Source organism: Macadamia integrifolia, unplaced genomic scaffold (assembly GCF_013358625.1).
Source record: "Macadamia integrifolia cultivar HAES 741 unplaced genomic scaffold, SCU_Mint_v3 scaffold2104, whole genome shotgun sequence".
Classification (NCBI taxonomy): Eukaryota; Viridiplantae; Streptophyta; class Magnoliopsida; order Proteales; family Proteaceae; genus Macadamia; species Macadamia integrifolia.
The window spans coordinates 53,351-59,715 of record NW_024868512.1 but is presented as its reverse complement, the minus strand read 5'-3'; the positions used below and the strand labels follow the sequence as shown (position 1 = coordinate 59,715).

The following is a 6,365-nucleotide window of genomic DNA, read 5'->3' as shown; positions in this document are numbered from 1 at the left end:
ACTGAAAGATGCATGAGTTTGCAACATGCGATCTAGGACTTGGTAGACAACGGGACTATTGAAGTCAAGATTAAGCAATTTCCCAATGTCAGCACCAATCCACTTCCCGATCATGTGAACAATCTAGATGAAGAAACAACAGAGAGTGATCCCACTCAACTCATTGAATTCTGAGCTCAAAAGAATCACATGAATGCCCGCGCTTATAGAAGACTTATGAGTCAAAGAGCCAGAGCCATGAGGACTCCCCAAAGGAAGGAGTCGTTAGAAGAAGAGCTAAAAGATTGGTCACCCTCCATTCATCCATCCCCATCAATAGAAGAATCCACCACACCATACCTTCAACCTTCACCAGATTACCAACCTCCACCGTATCATCAACCTTCACCACATTATCAAGGAGAAGGAATTTCCTCACCTTATCACCCCCAATCTTCATATCCTACCTCTCACATTACATCACATTCATACCACCCCACCTCATATCCCTCATCACCCTCATACCAATCCCATTCTCAAGGTTTAGTGAATAACCCAAAAGAAGGATGGATGGATGGGTACAATTGGAAGGATATGCTTGCACTACCAGACTCCCCGAAGATGACCACATCAATAGGATCAGTGAATGCTTTAGAAGAAGGTCAAGAGGGTGATCCCATCTAATTCAGCCCACTATATCCTCAAAAGGAAACCCAGAGAACATTGAAGAAGTCATGGGTGACCTTCTCAGAGCAGTAATGGCATTAGTAGTGGGAAAGCAGGTTAAAGAGTAAGCTTTCCTAATCCACATAGAGAGTGACACAGAGGATGATGAATCTGGTCTGATCCAACTTCGAGCCAATGATGTCAAGTCTAGCCTTATGGAAATCTTCCAGTCCATATGCTCTGAATACTACGAGCATTTGGATGCAGGAGAATTTGATGGTCAAGAGGAATCTGATGAAGAGCCAAGTGAGGGGGAAATTAGTGAAAAAGAAGATGATGACGACGACGATGAGGACGAGAGCGAAGATGAGAATGATGGAGATGACTCTAATTCTCAAGATGATGATGAGTACCAGGATTGGGATAACTACCAGGGGCCTTGGCACACTGATGATGATGATGAATCAGGGTACTACTCACCCAGGGATCTGGGAGGATATTCTATGTATGCAATTGGCGAAGATGACCCAATGATTGATCACACAGATGCTATTCAACTAGCACTCACAATTCATATGGAAAGGGGAGATCTGGCATCAGACTCAGAAGACAGTGAAGAGTACGAGATTACTATTGAAGGTGAAGTGAATCCTATAGTGGAACACATGGCTCATATCTATAATCGTTTGGTTGACATCAAACTCAAGGTCAATGGAATTAACCGAATGTTAGTGGAAGTAGCCATCAGTGAACAATGCTACACCGAGCAGTTGATAATCCTTGAGAAAATAGGGGGATATTCCACACTTATAGAAATGTTAGATACAGTAGTTACATGGTTTTCTAATGCAGTCAAGATGGTACGAGCCAGGGCTGTGGACATTTATGGAGGACCTCAACCTCCTACCCAAGTAGTGAAGAGGAATCTGAGGAAGAAGATGATCCAATGGTAAGGATAATTACCATAACAAATAACGATGATGAAGATTGCTATCCCACAGAGATCATTGTAAAGAAACCTATCAATGTGATAGAGACCAGAAGTGGAAGAGACTATAAGGGCAAGGCCTTAGCAGTAGAACAGTCAAGGGTTAGTGAGGCAAGAACTAGCAACTTGAAGAAAGAACCAGAGAACCAGTCTTGGGCTTTGTGGTGTCATTTGCTTCTATGGTAATGGTATGTCAGGTTGTGGGGCAGATTGCACATTAGAGCTTTCTAGATGGACTGTGGGGTGAGCTATGGGCGTAGGGACTTGTTGTGCTTGGGGAATAGCTACAGGGCCAACATTAGGTACGGGCTGTGCTGGTGGAGTAGCATGTTCCTCACAAATTTGAAGCATGGCATTAACTTGTGCATTTAGCCGCGTCATAAAGTCCAATTGTTGTTGTTTTCATCAACCCTTGGAACGTCACATATTGTTGTTGTTGTAGTCCTTGCAACATGTTTCTCATGATCAAAGTTACATCTTGGGTATATAGTATAGGTGGAGCAGGTGGGGCTCCCAGCACAGTGGCATCAGGCACTGCTTCCCGATTGGGCTCAAGAGGTGGTGATAGGTCAGCAATAGATCTAGGGCACAATGCTGCCTTTTGGGTGGTCGTCCCACTTATGTTCGGGCTTTCTTTGGTGCCATAGAAATTTTCTATTTTAAGAAGACACAGTCAATTCCATCCAAATTGCACCATCTAAACTGAATTTAAAAATGCATAGAAATTCATTTGATAATTCATGCATGCATAAAAAGATCATTCCATTCAGGCAATTTAACTCCACCCCCTCTGGAGTATGTTTTCTAGGATCTCATATTACTTACTTGTTTCCAATTGTTATGAACTTGCATATGAAATGTCTTCCTTATAGGTATAGATCATAATAGAAGACTTGTAAGCTTTCTTGAGTTTTTTCGCTTGGAATGATCTCAATGATAAAACTCAATGTGCTAATGTTTTTCTCCCAATTTAGTCTTTGAAAATGAAAATCAATACTCAATTGATTGTTTACTTAATAGGCCATAAGTGGGGTATTTATGTAGGTGATTATCAATCTAAACTAGGGAGGAGTTTAATCAAATTTGGGAGAGAAATATGGTCTAAAAGATATACTTTTCCTCTACCGGTAATTACTGCTTCGCCTCTGTCGGTATTGGTTTGATGAATTTCTAATCACAGAACTGAACTGGTAAGTACCGCTTCCTGGCGGTAGTTACTTCTTTGCCACTTTCGGTCCTGGTATATTGAATTTCTAATCATAGAATTGAACTGGTAAGTACCGCTTCCTGCTGGTAGTTACCGCTTCACCTTTGTCGTCATTTTCTAATGAATTTCTAATCACAGAACTGAACTGATAATTACCACTTCCTACCGATAGTTACCGCTTCACCATTGTCGATCATTTTCTGATTACAATATTGAACCGGTAGTTACTGTCAGGACCTTGTTGCTGGCTTAACAGACTGCGTTTATTCAAACGGGCATAACTTTCTTATATGTGATCTGATTGACCTGATTCAAGTTGTGTTGGTTCCATAACACAATGGTCGAATTTTTTTATGTTGAACTCAACTTCAAAATCAATAATTTAGTGTGAACAAAATGCACTTACTCAACCAAAGGTTGTTGTTTTGGCTTATGTTTCTTCTTCCTAGTCTCTTGAAATCTCGTTCTCTTTCCTAGGGCGTAAGAATTATGTTATCATTAATGGAATTATCCATGTTATTAGATTCTGCACTCAACTTGTCCCCTATGTGTGAACTATGAATTATGCATTTATCTTTAAGCTTTTATTAATAGCCTAATCACCAGCATACCTAGCATTTCATAAGTTTATGACTTAAAGAAGAGTATCGTGCTCTGATACCACTCTTTGTCACACCCCGCCTCCACTCACTTGAAGGCTAGTAATATGGATATGCACAAGTGTCCACAATCCATCCAGGATCCACGATGCAATACTTTAAGTGCATAAAATCATGAAATGATACTATGATCTCAAGATAATAATAAGAGTCAAATATACATAACTGGTGGAGTCTAATAATATTTATCATATTTACCAAAATTTTCATAGTGGAATATTAATTATAGTTATGCCCTAGGGCTACATCTGATATGTAAACAAAAGGATCAAAAGGGAAGATGATACCCTCATTGTCAGCATGCTCCGAAAGTATAATCATCGCATACACAACTATCCTTGTGTATAACCAACTCCTTGTCCCAGAGGTCACCTCCGTAGAGGGCCTACTCCTCAGCCATAGTCTTTGAAGGGTTCTTTGAATCCACATCTAAAAAGGGGGCAACAACGAGGGTGAGCTTCCACGAAGCCTAGTGAGGGGTGCACACATCATGAAATAAAACAATGTAAATGCCCAACCAAACCAATATGATTGCAATGCCATGATTCGGATTATTAGCAAACAAACCTAATCAATAAATTCTAAGTCCATAATGGGTATTAGTGCTACTGCAACATAGGTGGTATCCCCAGTCATGAATGTACTTTATCAGTCCGAAAGGATACAAACTAGTTGTGAGTCAGAAGCATACCGGTCCCTACATGGTTTCTTCGGTACCTGGTAAGCACTTATTAATAATCCCCCATAATACCACTATATTGAATCCAACATCGCATATAGGGCATACCCACCACCGAATCCAATATTACGTGAGGGTTTGTCATGACGCTGGAATCTATGCACCTTAGTCATCAAAAATCATCCCCAACCTCGAACCGCAAGATGGTAGGATTAGCCAATACATAAACCCTTATTGGCAAGGATTGTAGCACCAAGGTGGTTATCCTAGCCCACTACATTCTAACATGCCACACCACATTGCAATCACACTCACACATCCCATGGGCATACAGTGCAGGAATAAACTTTCGGCCACTCTATACCACACTCACACACCATAGGCATGCAGTGCCAGAACCAATCTTCGGCCAACCTGCATCCCAATCTCCACAACACACACACGTTCACCCTGGGCATGCAGTGCCGGAACCTAACCTTCGGCTACCCTACATCCTAATCTCCACAACACACACCCACACAAATATATTCACCCTGGGAATGTAGTACCAGAACCCAACCTTCGGATACCCTACATCCTAGTCTCCATAACGCACACTCACATATATATTCATAACTCATGTCATTATGAAACATCCACATCCAACACAAGTAAAAAGTTTATAATATGAAATTAACATCTCATCCACATATGCATCATAACATAAACAATCCATAAAATAAAATCACACAAATCCCCTCACCTCGAGTCGTAGGTGATGATGGATAGCTGATGGCCTCATGTTGCGTTGTGTCATCACCTCTTGGTTCTTCTCCTAAGATACATAAGATTTTTAAGAAAATAAATGACCCATAGAGAAATGAGACCCTCAGCACATGTTCTAGCTTCATTTCCTATTTTTCTTTTCTTTGAAATCGTTCTCAAATTGAGGGTTTTATGACTATAGGGCTGATTTATGTGTGGGGGATATTCTCCCACCTCAATTAACTTAGATTAAGTATAATCAATGGGTTGGTTAAGATGGGTTTACACAATGCACCAAAATTTTCAAAAGTTCTAATCGGGACTGCACTAAATTAGGGAATTTTGGTTGAGAGTTTATGCGGTAACCACTAATGGCTTTTGTGGTCACCCCAATCCACTTTACCTAATTTTAATTTCATTTTTCTCAGCGCAATTTGGGGTTTGAATGGTGGGGTATAGAGGGTTTGAGCAAAACCCGCCATTTCTAGGGTTTAGTTACCCAAATTGGGGATTTCACTAGGGAGGGTTCATGGACTCAAATTGATCCTATTACACTAAACCCCTCTCCCAATTTGTAGTTTTGACAAGTGGGAAGGTGGGTTTCAGTAATTTTTTCCATTTCTAGGTTTTGTGTTTCACAAATTGAGGGTTTTTTATGGGGCTTCCTATGGAGGATGTTTATGCACCCAATGTGAGTGGAAAAACTCGCTAGCTAATTCCCCACACCAAATCCCCAAAGCAATTCGTACATGGGGTAGGTGGGTAGGGAGATTTTGTTGGGCGATTCTCCATTAGCTCCATAGCGAGGGAAAAGAAAGGAAGGAGAGAGAGGCGTGTGTGCAAAGAGATGAGTGGAGAAAACATCTTACCTTACTTGGTAGGAGAACCATGCTTCCTTCCTTCTTCTTCCTCCCTTGCTCATCTCCTTCTTCTTCTTCTTCTTCTTCTTCTCCTTCCTTCCTTCTCATACTTTTAGTTTAGTAGGAATGAAAAGAATGGGTAAGGATTTCTATTTATATAGCCACTTAAATTAACTAAGGGCTGTTTGGAAAAATAATGAGTTTCTACCCTTTATCAGTTTAAATTATAATTTGGGGTAATGGACCCACCTTGGGGTGTCCTAATATATTAATCCATTCACCAATATGTTATCCCTACTATTGGGAGTGGTTGGAGGTGCTTGGGTGAGGGGGCCCAAGTTCCACGGCCAAATAACCTGATTTTGGTTGGTATTTTCACTTGAGGTGTTCATCTCTGAAGGCTGGATCAGTTCCTTTTATGTTGAAATAGATCTCTAAGTTGAGGGGGTTGTCCCAAGGTGTTCCTAGTATGTGGGGCCCACCTCTTAGTAATTTTCACTTTTAAGGTTTGGGGATTTTCCCCGTGAAGTGTGAGGCTTGACAAACCTTTTCTTCTTTGCCCTGAATCTGTTCCAATTTTTTA

The 6,365-nt window shown here is 40.9% G+C and overlaps 1 long non-coding RNA gene across 1 annotated transcript; it reads right to left on the bottom strand.

Moving 5' to 3' along the window:
- Window positions 1–3,823: 3,823 nt before the first annotated feature.
- On the bottom strand, window positions 3,824–5,869 carry LOC122065715. Its single transcript, XR_006136091.1, has 3 exons — window positions 5,792–5,869; window positions 4,921–4,992; window positions 3,824–3,928 (listed from the first exon to the last, which is right to left on the bottom strand). It is a non-coding gene; the product is annotated as an uncharacterized LOC122065715 (long non-coding RNA).
- Between the last annotated feature and the right edge of the window lie 496 nt (window positions 5,870–6,365).